Source organism: Saccopteryx leptura, chromosome 9 (assembly GCF_036850995.1).
Source record: "Saccopteryx leptura isolate mSacLep1 chromosome 9, mSacLep1_pri_phased_curated, whole genome shotgun sequence".
Classification (NCBI taxonomy): domain Eukaryota; kingdom Metazoa; phylum Chordata; class Mammalia; order Chiroptera; family Emballonuridae; genus Saccopteryx; species Saccopteryx leptura.
This window is the reverse complement of record NC_089511.1, coordinates 71,445,256-71,458,091: the sequence shown is the minus strand read 5'-3', so window position 1 is coordinate 71,458,091 and position 12,836 is coordinate 71,445,256. Positions and strand designations below refer to the sequence as shown.

Here is a 12,836-nt window from a genome sequence, read left to right as displayed (position 1 = left end):
TGAGGGACAGTAAACTGACCCCCTATGTAAAAAGTTTGGGGACCCCTGAACTAAGGTGCTGCAACGAAGAACTGATGCTTCTCATTTCTCTCTTTCTGTCTCTGTCCATCCCTATCAGTATCTCTCTGTCAAAAAAAAAAAAAGGCAGTTGTCAACTGACACTTTGCATTTTATGTGCTTCTTTCCTGCTCAATTTTTCTTTTTCTATTTTGTTTTTAAAATGTGTATATTTGTCTTTATGTCTGAACTTCAGAACATTTAAAAACTTCTAGATCTAGGGTTAGCATTACTGTATTTTCCATGTATAAGACACACCGTTTTCCCCTAAAAATTTGGGGTCTAAAAACTGGGTGCATCCTATACAGTGGTTGTAGAATTTTTTACTTGCATTTCCTGCTTTTTTGCACTTGTTTTTGTGCTCATTGTTGAAGACAGTGATTCGTCACCAGACACAGATGAGGACAAGCTAATGGATGAAATTTTTTTTTTAAATTTTTTTATAAAGATTTTATTTACTCATTATAGAGGGGAGGGGGGGGAGAGAGAGAGAGAGAGAGAGAAGGGGGGAGGAGCAGAAAGCATCAACTCCCATATGTGCCTTGACCAGGCAAGCCCAGGGTTTTGAACCGGCAACCTCAGCATTTCCAGGTTGACACTTTATCCACTGCGCCACCACAGGTCAGGCTGGATGGGAATTTTGACAGTGATGAGGAGTTGTATGAATTATATATGATGAATAAAACTTGAGTTCAATAACTTTATGTGATAACTATTTTCCCAAATTTTGGGCCCCAAAATTAAGTTGTTTCTTATATATGGGAGCGTCTTATATGATACATGGGGAAATACAGTAGATATTTATAAATTTTCTTCATCCCTTGGCGACCAGATATTAGGATAAATCTAATACCTTGAACCAGCATGTTCTTTTAATATTATTTTTTTCACTTGCTTTTTTGTATTTATTTTAGAGAGGAGAGGGAGAGACATAGAGAGAGAGAGAGAGAGAGTCAGAGAGAGAGGAGAGACAGAGAGAGAGAAAGGGGGGAGGAGCTGGAAGCATCAACTCCCATATGTGCCTTGACCAGGCAAGCCCAGGGTTTTGAACCGCGACCTCAGCATTTCCAGGTCGATGCTTTATCCACTGAGCCACCACAGGTCAGGCCGAACCAGCATGTTCTTGATGCTGACATTACTAGCAGAGTAAAACCAAGTCCATTTGATGGAGAGTAGAAAGGAAGGAAGAAGCTTCTACCTGTTAATCTAAAAACTAGTGATTTTTCAAATAGCAGGGAACAAGAAGGCCAACGAATGAGGGCCAAAATTATGCTTGCCAAGATAAATTAGTACAGAAACAAGGCCACTCCAGACTAAGAGCCTCTCTTTGAAGGCCAAGTAGCTTAGTTTAAATGATAATTAATCCATGTTAAGCTATGTACGCCTAAGAAACTGTATAACTTGAAATAAAACCACTTAGAGAATGTCCACTGTAACAGGGTTAATTGACAAGGTAGTGTATAGTTACTCTAACTTTCACAGGGTCTCCATCATAAAGTTCTGTTTAAGTAAGCCTCTTACAGAATCAGAATTAAGCATACACTCACACAAATATCTCAGAACAGAAATATAACTTGCCCAAATTGCATAGCTTAAATAGACAACACCCTCCAAGAAGGTTGTGATGGACCTATACCCTCACACAAGTGTCCCAGGCAGGCAGGGAGAGTATGGAGTCAAATGGGGCTTCCCTCAGGGCATTTTCTCCATCAAAGAGAAAAATCTTTCTCAGAAAACCAGCCAATTTCTCCCTATATTTCATTTGGCCCAGAACTGGGTCAGATGACCACCAGAATGAACACTGGGGAAGCCACAGAATAGTCATGGTATATAACCTGGGCCCCGGCACACTGCCCCTTTAAAAATAAGTAGCATAGCAAATGGATGGCTAGTGGGTTGGAAACCAACAAGTACCAGCCACATCTGTGTTTAATATTTACTTAAATTTAATAACTACTAATTTAACCAAAATGGGCTAAAAATTAAATTAGGAGGGCCTGACCTGTGGTGGCGTAGTGGAATGAGCATTGGCCTGGGATGCTAAGGGCCCTGGTTCGGAAACCCCCTGGTCGCCGGCTAGAGCATGATTTTGCCAGCTTGAGTGTGGGGTCGTGGTCACCAGCTTGAGCAAGGGGTCACTGACTCGGCTAGAGCCCCCTGGTCAAGGCATGTATGAGAAAGCAATCAATGAACAACGAAAGTGAAGCAACTACGAGTTGATGCTTCTCATCTCTCTCCTCCCCCTGCTCCCTTCCTGTCTCTCTCTCCCTCAAAAAAAAATTAAATTAAATTAAATTAGTACGCTGAGAGGTAGAAGTATATATTCTGGAAGGGTGTATATAGCAACAAAATCCTTGTCTTCCACTGCAGGAAACTAGTGGTTAATATAAAAAAACTGAGAAATAAATAGCATTATTTCAGAAATCCAGAGGTAAACACTAGAATAGCTACAGGAGTTTTAAATGGTTTCTCTGGGGAGTAGAAACGGAGATGAGAGAAGATGGGGCATGAGAATGTTGCTTTTTGTTATTAGCCTAATAATACTATCACTTTCAAACTTTATTTTCATAGATATAAAAGATAAATGTAAAATAAAAATAAGAGGGTGACTGCAAAAATCTTGAAGACATTATGCTAATCAAACAAGTCACAACATAACAATTATTGAATGATTCCATCTACATAAGGCACATAGAGTAGTCAAATTCACAGGGACAGAAAGTAGAATGGCAGTTGCAGGGGCTGAGAGAGGATAGGTAAGGGGGCTTACTGCTTCAGTTTGGGAAGGTAGAGAAGTCCTGGAGATGTATGGTGGAGATGGCTGCAAAACAATGTGCAAGTACTTAATGTCATGGACTTGTACACTTAAAAACAGTTAAAATGGTAACTTTTATGTTATGTATATTTTAACACTATAAAAAATAAACTTGACTTCAGACTTCTAACCTCCAAAAACATGAGAATAAATTTTCACTGTTTAGAGCCCCCCTCCCCACAAAAATATTTTTAAGATCAAGGACAGTGTAAAAAAAATTTACAAGGAATTGGGGGAAATGGTGACTTCAAAGTACTTGTAAATATAAATATATACATAACAGACTGACACTACTAAGGCAGCAGGCCACGAGGAAGGAAGGTATCCTTCAAACCTAGAAATTGAATTAAAAAGAAACAAAGTACTTGGCAAGTAACTTCAATATTCCATTAGGAATTCTTTTTTTTTTTTTAAGAGAGAGAGAGACAGAGAGAGAGAGAGAGAGAGAGAGAGAGAGAGAGAAGGGGGAGGGAGGAGCAGGAAGCATCAATTCCCCTATGTGCCTTGACCAGGCAAACCCAGGGTTTTGAACCAGCGACTTCAGCGTTCCAGGTAGACGCTTTATCCACTGTGCCACCACAGGTCAGGCCCATTAGGAATTCTTGACAATTCTCCATTTATGCCCCATGTCAGGGCCCACCAAGATCAGAAATAGAAGATGAACAAGCAGCAAAGTGCTTCTAATGAAAGGAAGCCCCCCCCCCCCCACATAGTAAGAGAAAATGAGAGGTGAAAATACAGAAAGGACTTATGAAACAAAGTGGTTGTCTCTGCTTTTTATTCTTCCAATTTGGGAAAGTGATAAAAGTCTGTGTTTCATTGACTAGGTTAAAGAACATTCCTAAACAAACTTCAGCTTTAAACATCCGTTCTTCATGGAGGCTCTGGATGAAAGGACAGACTCTTAAAAGCTCTATGCAGGATAACCCAGAGGAACCTAAAAGCTGCCTAACTCAGTATCCTCCGGGGAGGTTGATGGTGGCCAACGCACGTTCAGTGTCTGTAACCACTAAATCCCTGAAGAGCTAATAAAACCAACGAAAGGACATTCTTACATCAACAAAAGGCACAACTGGAGCCTCAGGATCTAATAACTTACTGTAGCATGACTAAATTCTTGTGGCAAATGGAAGACATCCAAGGTTTGTGTAAAGTCAATTCTACTAAGTCAGTAACTTCTGGGAGTAAAGATTTCCAAGATACTAAGGTCAAAGGACTGCTCCTACCCAATCACTTTGGACACTGTGACAACAGAACACACACCTGGGCTGAAAGGGAAGCTGATAATGACTCTGTTCCTATTCAGAAGGTCCAGTGCTAGAAGAGGCCTTCGAGAGCACCTGCATGCAGGATGCCTGTTATTTTACAGATGAAGACACTAATATTCAGAGAAGTAAACTAGTGGAAGATCACACAGTGACACAGGAGTTTAGAAATCAACACAAATAAGTGAGGTCCTCTAAGCAAAACTGGTTCTCAAGTCTTCGCTGCAAAATAAGTTAAAACTTTTGAGCTAGTACCAGGTCCAAAATTATATAGGAGCCTCAAACTAATTTTAAATAAATGCCACTGGATTTTAAATCTGTCTAGCCTTGACCATCAAAAAATTTGCATCAAAATAAAGTATATCAAATATGTCCACTTCTGGCCCTGGCTGGTTGGCTCAGTGGTAGAGCGTCGGCCTGGCGTGCAGAAGTCCCAGGTTCGATTCCCGGCCAGGGCACACAGGAGAAGCGCCCATTTGCTTCTCCGCCCCTCCCCCTCTCCTTCCTCTCTGTCTCTCTCTCTTCCCCTCCCGCAGCGAGACTCCAATGGAGCAAAGATGGCCCGGGCGCTGGGGATGGCTCCTTGGCCTCTGCCCCAGGCGCTAGAGTGGCTCTGGTTGCAAAAGTGCGACGCCCCGGAGGGGCAGAGCATCGCCCCCTGGTGGGCAGAGCGTCGCCCCCTGGCGGACGTGCCGGGTGGATCCCGGTCGGGCGCATGCGGGAGTCTGTCTGACTGTCTCTCCCCGTTTCCAGCTTCAGAAAAATACAAAAAAAAAAAAAAAGTCCACTTCTATTTACACTTGAACATTCATCTTGAAATAAAATTTCTCCACAAGAAATGTCAAGCCCTAATTCTAGGAAATGCTGGTTGGATCTGCCAGGATTCAACTGGATCTGACTGTATCCTGGATCCATTCTTTGGACTAGATTTCACAGATGTTGTGTCTCAGTCTCTGTCTGAAATACTAATAATTAATGAAGGATATCACTGCTATTGGTATGAAGAAAGCACTCAGATTCACATCTGGCTTTCATTCCAACTATCTGCTGTCCTCCCCAGTTAATTCGTCTTAGGCACTCGTTTAAAAAACAACAACACTTTTACTTGCAGTAAGGGGCTTGAACTCTATCAACAAAGTATGGAAGAGGCAAAAGTCTACTGGAAGATCATTGATCTAGGTCAATGTTTGTGTCTACCGCCTATGCCTAATAATTTAAGGAACTTCTATGACAAGAGCAGTTTCATTTCAACGTAAAAGTAGCTCAAGGCCCTGGCCAGTTGGCTCAGCAGCAGAGTGGCAGCCTGGCGTGTGAATGTCCTAGGTTCAATTCCCAGTCAGGGCACACAGGAGAAGCGCCCATCTGCTTCTCCACTCGTCCCCCTCTCACTTCTCTCTCTCTCTTCTCCTCTCCTCCTGCAGCCATGGCTCAATTAGAGCGAGTTGGTCCTGGGCGCTGAGGATGCATGGTCTCCACCTCAGGCACTAAAAAATGGCTCCGGCTGCAACAGAGCAAGGGCCCCAGATGGGCAGAGCATTGCCCCCTAGTGGGCTTGCTGGGTTGATCCTGGTCAGAGTGCAAGAGGGAGTCTGTCTCTGCCTCACCTCCTCTCACTAAAAATAAAAAATAGAAAAATAAAATAAATAAAAGCAGTTCAACTCTAACATAAAAAGTCTCTGGTGATGAGAGCTCCTCTCTGATGGTCAAAAAATTAATTATGACATCTTAAAATGAAGAATCACAAGCTTCTTAACACTTTCTAATTATACATCTATCTTCATCAGTAAATAGTCAGCACTCCTGCTATAAACAGCAGGCCACTTCCAAAAAAATTAATATTAAATGAGGTAGTACCTTGAAAATAAAACTGGACAAAGACATCACAAGAAAAATACAGACTAATATCCCTCATGAATTCAGATGCAAAAATCCTCAACCAAATATTAGAAAACCAAATTCAGCGACATATAAAAAGGATTATACACCATGACCAAGTGGGATTTATTCCAGGAATGTAAGGTTGGTTCAACATCCAAAAATCAATTACTGTAAGATCATCACATCAACAAAATAAAAATTTTAAAAATCACACAATCATCTTAAGAGATGCCAAAAAAAAAAAAAAAGAAAAAAAAGCCTTTGACAAAACCCAACACCCTTTCATAATAAAAACACCCAATATATTAGGAATAAAAGAGAACTTCTTCAACCTGAAAAGAGCATCTATGGAAAACCTACAGCTAACATCTTACCTGATGACAAGAACTACTATTTTTTCCTATTATTGAGAACAAGTCAAGGGTGTTATTCTCAGTATCCTGCCACCTCTGTTCAACACTGTACTAAATGTTCTAGTCAGGGAAATTATCCAAGAAAAATAAAAGGCACCCAGACTGATAAGAGAGATGTAAAGCTGTCTCTGTTCAGTGATGTGATCCCATATATAGAAAATCCAAAAAATTAAACTGTATTTTCCAGTTAACACCCTTGCTTGTTAAGGTTTTTACTTTTTAAAACTACTCAGTGAAATGAACAGCTTCTGTTTGTCAGGGCATTTGTCCTAGAGATATGAAAGATAATTTGTTTAGATGTACAACATTCATAGATTTATGAGCTTTTTGCTTCAAGCTGTGGTCTGAGAACCAGAAGAAGGGGGTCTTTAAAAACTAGCCACACATCAGATGTATAGCTGTTGGGTGGTAAGGAGCACACAGATGTTAAAGGAAAACAAAGTTCCATGATGAAAAAATTTGAGAATAGTAATGTAGGCTTCACCTATTCAATAAGTTCAATGACTGCAAGTTTCAAATGACTTTTGTCCTAGTATAAATAAAGCAATAAAAATCTTTTAAATATTAATTTGTTCATCTGAAGTCTTGGGAGTCAAGAAAAAGTTCTGCCATTCACCAACAAATTATTCTGTTCAGGCTCTCTTTCTCTCCAACCAGATGAACTAGCTTCCCCCGCATTAACTTGACCCTGTCTGATCTGCAAACTTTTACATACACAAGTAATCAAGCCTATACTGTCTGCAAACCATGCAAGACCCCCTTCCTATAAAATTGTCTCTAGGACTCCAGTCCTCAAAGTCTTTGCTAAATAACCCCGGGGAGAGCTAGTTTACAGATTCATCACTTTTCATTCTTCCTATTTCATACAAGAGGCCTCAGGAGAGAAAGGGATTGGGCACAGGTCTGTCATTCATTCTGCACTACCAACTTGTAAGAGTTGCCTTCCCTTGTCAGACTAAGCACTGCTGTGTGCCAGTAGAATGAGCACCACTGCCTTCCCCCCACACACACACACTTTCTCTCTCTTAAAAAAAAATTAAGTACATGTCTTTAATACATATGTACTTTGGCAACTGATGAGTGTGAGACTTAAGTTGACTATTCCATGGAATAATAACACATGTTAATTTGTGTTACTCTATAATAAACAAATACCATCTTCCTTGAACACAGGCAAAATGAACACCTTTCATGCAATCACATGTAATAATGAAACCCTTTGGTTAATTAACTAAAGCTGGAGAGCCAAACAGTACATCTGTTTGTTCTGAAGTTTTTGGCCTAAAATAAACTCCACCCAAGGTCACAAAATTAGAAATTTTACAACAGTCAGAAACTTACCTTCCTTCCCCATATCTACACAGAGCTCTATTATTTTCTCCTAAGAAAGAAACTAGATTAAAACTCAGGACTCCTCTGACACCCCAAAACAAAACAAAACAAAAAACAAAACTCAGGACTTCCCCAAAGTACTTTTATTTTATTAATACTCCAAGCAAATTCTTTTCCCTTCTTCCTGCCTTCTCCTTTATTTACAGAAGAACCTCCTAGTGGCCTTCAGGTAATTCTGGCCCAGTGACCAATCACAGCAACTCTCCAGTTGGCTGAGAAAAAGAATAAAAGCATGAACAAGATTTTAGATCATAATAGTTAGTTCCCCTCTGGTGCTCTTGTTATGGCAACAGCATAGTTTTCCACAGCTGATGAGGCTGTTACACAGGGAAAAAAGGAGAAAGAAAGGCTAAAAGAGGTCTCTATGTTTCTGCTCATTCCCCACAGCAGTCTCCCTGAAGGAGACAGTTGAGAACTTAAAGAAATAAGGTAACAGAAAGAATTAGATATTAGCTAACATTCCCAAAGTAGAGAAGTTTCTTTAAATGTCTGAAAACTTCCTTTCTCAGTAAAATAAGCATCTTATGATAGTGGAGGAGAAACTGGGATAGGGATAAGACACTAAATTTGTGGCTACCTGCTGCCATTATTAGCAGTGTGACATTCACCAGTTAATTTCTCTGGGTCTGTTTTTATCAGCTAACCAGTGTGTTTTGAAAGTGAACCCAATGACAATACCTTTACCTTCACTGAGGCTAGAAGTAGCTTCTCAAAGAACCAAAATAAGGTAAAATCCAAGGGCATTTTTTTTCCCTTGAATTTATTTAACAAAAATTTTCCTCTTCCCTAATAATGAAAAAAACAATGAGAAATCTAAGTGGCTACTACAAGTGTGTTTTCAGCCACTTCTCATTTCTCAAGCTCCAGAAGGCGATTTTGAGAAACCTTTTCAAGGGTTGGCTGTATCCTCTGATTCCCAATGAATAAAAGACTCAAGGAGGGAGAGATCATTAAGTTCACCAAGTTGTGAGTGTCCCTTCCCAGTCTGATCTTTTAGGGCATTCAGCACATCAACTGTTACCCAGGAATGCTCTGACATGTGTACAGATACCCTTAAATCTCAGACAGGAAATACTAATCTCCCTTCCTTATAAATAAAGATTTCCAATACAAGCCTACTGACTCCTTTTTCTAAATGTTTTCAAGTCTGAAATATATGTTAGCACTTAACTCGACACAATTTGTTCTAGAATGAAAATCTTACCCATCCTTAACTCCCACCAAGATTTTAAGACCAATCAGAGCAAAGCACTGCACTGGGTCACAAAACTCACTTAAGATATCTAACTACAAAAACAGTATGGAGATTCCTCAAAAAATTAAAAATGGAACTGCCTTTTGACCCAGCCACCCACTTTTAGGAATATATCCCAAGAACACCACATCAATGATTCAAAAGGAGAAATGCACCCCCATGTTTATGGCAGCATTGTTCACAATAGCGAAGATGTGAAAACAGCCCAAGTGCCTGTCAGTAGACGAGTGGATTAAAATGCGGTGGTACATATATACTATGGAATACTATGGGGCCATGAAAAAGAAAATATTATTTTTTGCGACAACATGGGTGGACCTGGAAAACTATTATGTTAAGTGAAATAGGCCAGGCAGAGAAAGAAAAATATTATATGACCTCACTTATTTGAGGAATCCGACGAACAGTATGAACTGAGGAACGGAAGAGACAGAGGAGGGATCAGAGGATCCAGAGGGAAAGGAAATGATAGGATGGGATGAGAGCTGAAAAGCAAATTCTGGAGGGAAGGGGGGAGGGCGTTACAGGGAAGGGGACGGGGGGATGTACTAGGGAACATAGGTGACATTAGAATCTATGTCTAAATCTATGAATTTATCTACACAATATATTAAAATAAATTAAAAAAAAAGATATTTAACCACATTAATTCAGATGTCTGGAGGAGACCAAATAACAACAAACCACCTTACCCTGGTTCTGGGAAATAAAATTACATGGGAGGAGAAAGGGGAATATAACAAGAGAAATGAACAAACCACAAGGGCAGAAAATTTCAAAGGAGGAAATTAAATCATTAAGTATTGAACACCTAAACAGCACTGTGTTAACTACTACACAATAGTGAATAAATCCAATCCCAACAGTGCTATATCCTCTAAACACGTTATGGAAGTCTTCGGGTTAAAATTCCAAAAATCACAATGTGTTCTACCAATAAATACAGGCGTAATATAATAGATGAGCTAACAGGACAAATATTTAAATCTGCAACAAAACAAACAAAAAACCGTGTGTGTAGAAACTATCTGGAGACAGGTTAAATGATATTTGAGATTGTATGTTGGGAAGAAGGGTAAATGAATCAGTATTTTTAGCAGAATCTTTTCAAGCATTTTAGGAACTAATCCAGACTATTAGACTAGATTCTATCTTAAAATCAAAGTTTATTTTAAAAGCATGGTAGCTTGGCTCTTTGAAATATGCCAAAAGGGCCCTGGCCAGATAGCTCAGTCAGTGTCATCCCAAAACACCAACGTTGTGGGTTCAATCCCTGGTCAGGGCACATACAGTAAGCAACCAATGAATGCACAGCTAAGTGGAACAACAAATGAATGCTTTTCTCTCTCTCTCTCTCTCTCTGAATCTCTAAAAGCAATCAATAAGAAAGAAAGAAAGAAAGAAAGAAAGAAAGAAAGAAAGAAAGAAAGAAAGAAAGAAAGAAAGAGGGAGGGGGAGGGGGAGGGGGAGGGAAAAGAAGAAAAGAAAAAAGAAAGGCCAAAGAGTGCCCCTCTGTCTCTTCCATTAGGGCAGTCAGTGGTTGGCAAACTCATTACTCAACGGAGCAAAATATCAACAGTACAACGATTGAAATTTCTTTTGAGAGCCAAATTTTTTAAACTTAAACTATATAGGTACGTACATTCCTTATCGAGGTAGCGCCCACACGTGGTATTTTGTGGAAGAGCCTCACAAGCCGCAGTTTCCCAACCACTGCCTTAGGGGAATAATGATATGGCAGAAATTTCAACCGGTGTGCCACAAGACTTTTTAAAACATGCAACACCTGACTAGTCAGGGGCACTAACCTCTTTTCCCATAGATTATAAAAAAAATGACAACAGCCAACCCAACAATAGCCACCTAGTGTGAATAAATCACAATTATACCTGTTTTTTGGTCTGATCAGCAAAAAGTATTTTTTTGGTGTGCTGCAGAATTTTAGAAATTAGTTTATGTGTGCTACAAAATGAAAAAGGCTGAAAATCACTGCTATAACTAAAAGTTTAATTCCTTCCCCAAATAGCTGAATTGCAATTGTTACTACGAAGTATGTTCTGAACGGCTGGAAGCACAGGCATTTACTGACCACAAAGAATTCTGGAAGTTACAAATTTCTTTCCATCACCTAAGAAAACAATATTCATTTCTTAAAAGCTATCAGTTCAAGTTCAAGACAATATTATCTGGAGCAGATGCTGGTCTGTCAAAATCTTTTGTGATTAGAAAGGTTTTGCTCTCTCTTCAATGAGGTGGCAGGCAGCCTCCCCAGCAGGTGCAGAGACGCAGATCTTTGTGAAGACCATGACTGGCAAAACCATCACATCACCCTTGAGGTTGAGCCCAGTGACTCCACTGAGAATGTCAAAGCTAAAACCAAGACAAGGAGGGCATCCTGCCTGACTAGCAGTGTTTGATTTTTGTGGACAAACAGCTGAAGGATGGCTGCACTCTCTCAGATTACAGTATTTAGTGAGCCCAGCCTGCACTTGATGCTTCATCTGCAGGGTGGCTTCAAGTCCTTCCTCTGCCAGCTAACCCGGAAGTACAACTGTGACAAGATAATCTGCCACAAATGTTACATCTGCCTGCAACCCACTGCTGTCAACTGCCACAAGAAGAGATGCAGTCACACCAACAACCTGTGCCCCAAGAAGGTTAAATAAGGCCCCTTTACCACCTCCTCCGCTGGCAGGGCGACCTTCTGCCTGAACCCCATGACCCTGGGGCCTCACTCAAGTTTCCATTTTGTTGACTGGAGGGATAAAAAGGCAAAAATCTCAACATGCTCAGGGGCTAGCCTTGAATAGATCAGATCAGGTGGTTTCTCCAATGAGGTAAGCCACATACATCACTAAGCAACTCCAATGTTCTGCAGTTAAACCTTCCTTAAACCCAGCTCTCCATACATATTATGAACTTCTCCAGCCTAGGTCCTTTTAGTTTTCCAAGCCAGCCACCCCTCCCCTAGAGTGGCCTTGCCCAATTTTTCTGTAGAGCTCTCTCCTAGATTTTTATCTTTTGTTGAAATAGAGATCTCCTACTCTAAGATCCCTTGCTATTGTGCAGCGACTCAAGGATGGCCAAGGCCTAACTGCCAGGATTGGTTGTAGTCCAACTGGTGAGCCCAGCCTACAGGAGCGATCTGGCAACCTTGGAAACTGCAGGGACTGCCAGCACAGTCCCAACCCTCTAGTGACAGGGCACCTCTGCACTGAAAGAAGGCAGAGTTCTGAAATTAAAAATGAAGCACCGTTCCCCTCAATAAGGTCCCTCAGGATCGCTTTCCATCTCCTCCCTTTGGAGAACAGCCCAGCCAGGGGACACGCAACCTTTGAGCTCCCTTTTCCCAGACCGATTCAACGCTTCACCTCTACCCCAGTGTTCTTCCTTGTAAACAGTTCCTGGCTGCACCCTTAAAAGCAATGTCCAGAAACCTTTCCCTGCACAATGCCTTCTTCAAAACCAAGCAATCCCACTGACCAGGGTGCACTCATTGCTAATGGCCTCTTCTGTCTCTAAACCGTCGCTGCCAAAACCCTACCCAAGGCTGCCAGGGCTCTACGACCCCCACCCCCTTTCCCTTGGCTATTACTTGATCACTCTTTCTTCCTGCCTCGGGACCCCCCCACCCCCACCCGTGGGGACTCGTCCGCAGAGTAAACAATGCTGTCAAAGCAGGATAAGGCTGGGCGAGGCTTCCAAACTCCGCATTCCAGCCTCCTCCTTGTGTTCTAAAAGCAGCAAAACAAGTCATCTCA

At 41.0% G+C, this 12,836-nt stretch overlaps 1 protein-coding gene and 1 pseudogene across 1 annotated transcript in view; one reads left to right on the top strand and one right to left on the bottom strand.

The window, feature by feature from the left end:
• Nucleotides 1-12,836, bottom strand: part of EIF4EBP2 (eukaryotic translation initiation factor 4E binding protein 2) — a 37,077-nt gene that overhangs the window by 23,271 nt on the left and 970 nt on the right. The window lies entirely within an intron of this gene.
• Nucleotides 11,323-11,741, top strand: LOC136381103 (ubiquitin-ribosomal protein eL40 fusion protein-like; annotated as a pseudogene).